We start from the raw sequence: 3,658 nt of genomic DNA, 5'->3' as shown, positions 1-3,658 counted from the left end.
AATGCCGAGGACTGAGCTGGCCTTATGCAAACGCTCTCAACCTCATCTTGGTTGTTGTCGTTGCAGATCCAATCAAATGAACAGGAAGTGACCTAAGGAATTCCCCTATTGGCTGCTTGAGTGTTCAGCAAAATGTTTTAAAATTAGTATCACATCCATTTATCTTCACTCCTGGGAGTCTTTAGTTGACATAACCTAGTACCTGTGCTTACCCAACCTACTGTTCTGTAGACAGTTTTCCCATAGCCTCAGTTCAGGATTTCCACTCCAGAATCTTCAGCTAAATGAGGTAAGGTGTTTGGGGTATTTTTTTTTTTTTTTCTTAAATGCACTTCCTTTAAAATAACACCAGTGACAATAATTAAAAAAAGAAAAAAAAATTGTCTGCTGGACTCCTGGCCACTATACCAAGCCTCTCTCTTCGCATTTTGGAACAGCAGCTAAAGTCATTTATTCAAAAGGCTTTTTAATGTTGCAATAAAGATTTCTGCTTTCCTGGTTTGAACTTGTATCTTCTATTTAAGTATTTCTGTTGTGTTTATGTTTGAATGGGGCCAGATCCTGAGAATCTTTTCTCTTATGATGAATCTAATAATATTCCCGGTCCTAAATATGCTACTTTTGTCAACAGAGTTGTCATCTGTTCAGTAAGACAAGGGGTGAAAAAGTGGACTTTCTCAATGCTATGGAGAGTCCTTGTGTCACAGAACTGGGATACACTCCAAAATGACCGTGGTTCAGTTCATTTTAGTGATGAAGATGTTGATGGACATGGGGTTTGTAACAAAAAACCCTAAAGTACATTTATAATTTGGCTTGGTTTCAGCTTCAAGGCAGTTTCTTGGCAGTTGTGTGGTGAAGGAGGTTCTGCTGATCTTAGTTCTGTCTAAGCAAAAACTGCACAGAACCCAGCTCAGGCACTGGGTAGGTAAATATAGTGTGAGGCCCGCAGTGTTTTTGCTTGTTTAATTTGTTTCTGTTCCAATGGTAATTTTATTTTAATAGAACCAGAACTGGCCCCTTAAGGTATAGACACAATTGTTAAAGTAGTTGTAGAAGAGAATGTGAAGAAAAAGTTGCTACAAATCTGTGTTGATTTTGTGAAATATGTGTAATGGACTTAGTGACAAATGTTTGCATTTCACCCCGCGAGACATTTTAGGCACCAACTTGTGTGTATATTGTTATAGAGTTATTCAATTATATCAGTAATGTGCTTTTTGATTACTATCTAAAGGCATATGTTGTGTTTGCTTCTAAAGTACATTCACCTATCCTTTCTTTCCTACCTTTGCCATTTTTAGAACCAAACAACTGTTAGAATTAAATAAGCTCATAATGACAGAAATGTACCTTGAGGTAAAAGTTTCATTTAGTCATTTTATTTATACTTGTCTCACTTGATACCGTGTTAAACAGATCTAAAATACAGCAGTATTTTCTGCAATTTGTGAAAACTTCAGTAATACTAAATAATGTGCTCCTTTAAGTTTTGCTTTGATGGGAAATTTGCAGGGTGTAGTTCAAGCCAGTTGTGTGACATCTATTTTGCACTGTAGAAAACATCAGAGCTGGAAAATATAGCAGTTTTATATTTAATGCAAATGCAGAAATCAAAGAAAAAGGCTGCAATTAAAACTAGAAAAACAACAGGATTAAGGTGTTCCACTTACAAATATCACAATAACAGTTTAATTCCTGCCCCATACAATTTTCAAAACCAAGTGATTGTTGCAATAGCAACATAAGACTTGCCAGAATTTTTCAGAGATAATTGCGTGAGTTCAAGTATAGCATATATTTTAGAAAACTTCTGATCTTGAAAAAAGTCCAGAAGTCCAGTAATGGGAAATTCCCCAGAATGTTTTCAAGTACCCCAGCAATTAAATACCATTCTTCTAAAAATATTTTATCTCATTTTCAGTCTGACATTTGTCTCATTTATCTCATTTTCAGTCTTGCTTTAACATTCAGCCCCCTGATTTTGTTGTCTTTTGATGGTTATTGGGAAGTTCCCCTGGGTAGGAAATTTCTGTTCCTTATGTAGTTAGCTGGGGACAAGTCTTTTCTTAGCCTAGTCTCTGATAATTGTGGTAGTCTGAGCTCCAAAGCCTGTTCCTTTTCTTGGAGAAACTTGCAGTACAGTGAAGGATCTTAACCTGTTTCACTGTAAGCTTTTCCATCCTTTAATCACTTCAATCCTCTCCTCTAATTTTTCAACATTAGCTGTGAAATTTGGATGTCAGGATGGATCAGAGTCTGTAGAGTGCCAAACAGAGATATTATGAGTCAATATACTGGGAATTCCAGTTCAGGGGTTTATGAAGTGTGCCCAAGGCTTTCTTAGAGCAGCCATCCTCCAGACACCCTTCTCCCCCTTGAGCACTGGTCCTGTATGCAGACACTAGGTTATCATTAGCAGAGTCACTGTTCCTTTGCATTTAGCATTTCTATTTTTTTTCTACTCCAAGTGTCACTCGTAAAGCCTAAAACAATGGTAAAAATACACATTTTCCCCAAGTCCTGATAATAAAGGCTCTCAGATCAGAATATCTCTTTGCTTGCCCCAGCACAAGTTAGGTCGCGCTTCACAGCTACCTAGAGAATGAGAACCATATATTTACCCTAGTTGTGGTGAGATCAGGTAGTAGAATGTGGTCTGCTTTACACGGGATATTATTACCTTCTTGTCACCTGAAAGAATATGCTGTGGTATTGACACAGTAATTTCTTATTACTGTCAATATTCTCGGGGTGTTGTGGGTTATCAGCAGTGGTGGAAACACTGCTGTGGAATGGGATGGGATGGGACAGCTGGACAAGTGAAAAATCAAATCATTTGGCCCCACTCAACTTCCTTAATTTTTTTTTCATTCTCAATGAATTTTCTTGTTAACATCTGTACTTGTTCTGTCTGGGAAGTGCAAGGTAGCAAGCTGCAGTGGAAAGAGATCAAACTAAAAAAAATAATAATCCAGAAACACAAATGGAAAGAGATTAGAGGGAAAAAGAAGGATTTCTGTATGTGCGTCTGTGTTCGGGTAGCAGGGATATGTTAGTCTGTTGCGTGTCCCACAGCAATTTGCGCCAAACTCCCCAGTGAGGATGCAATTCTACACCTGCTGAAGAAGTGTATATTTATGTACAATTCTCACAGAAAAGGATTAATGATTTTATTGACTCAGCAAACTCAGAGAGCTGCCCACAAGCCATGACACCTTTCCAGAATCAGCGCTTAGCTTTCCTTCCTTGTTCACCCCTTCCATGCTTTTTATAAACATGTTTTACTTAGTGACAAGACCAAGTCAGGAAAGCTTCTCGCTAACCGTAATGTAGCCTGGATCTGTTCTGTGGAGTCTACAGCCACATGCTTTCTGTTCCTATTAGCTTGTTCAGATTCAATCCTCACAAAATTGTCTGACCTCTTTCTGCAATACTATGAATACCATCTCTGTGAACTGGGGCAATGACCTACTGGTTGGAAAGTGGGTGCTCCAGGACAGACCTGTCTGGCTTAAAAATTCGTCAGTGTGCTGAGATCAAGATACAGATAGAGATGAATGACCCTTTCTTAATCTGAGGGCAAGATGCCTACCCTTTGTAAGATTTTCTGGTCTTACAGAACTCTCTTTCTCATCAGCCTTCCTACAGCTGTAAA

At 38.4% G+C, this 3,658-nt stretch overlaps 1 protein-coding gene across 1 annotated transcript in view; it reads left to right on the top strand.

Moving 5' to 3' along the window:
- Positions 1-151: 151 nt before the first annotated feature.
- Positions 152-3,658, top strand: part of EHF (ETS homologous factor) — a 33,567-nt gene continuing 30,060 nt past the window's right edge. Inside the window, exon 1 of the mRNA XM_005419490.2 lies at positions 152-289. The gene's annotated coding sequence lies outside the window, so the exon portion shown is untranslated. The remainder of the gene's footprint in view (positions 290-3,658) is intronic.

The sequence above is a fragment of the Geospiza fortis genome, unplaced genomic scaffold, assembly GCF_000277835.1.
Source record: "Geospiza fortis unplaced genomic scaffold, GeoFor_1.0 scaffold66, whole genome shotgun sequence".
In the NCBI taxonomy this organism is placed as follows: Eukaryota; Metazoa; Chordata; class Aves; order Passeriformes; family Thraupidae; genus Geospiza; species Geospiza fortis.
Note: the sequence above shows the minus strand (reverse complement) of the source record. Positions and strands in the feature narration are given on the sequence as shown.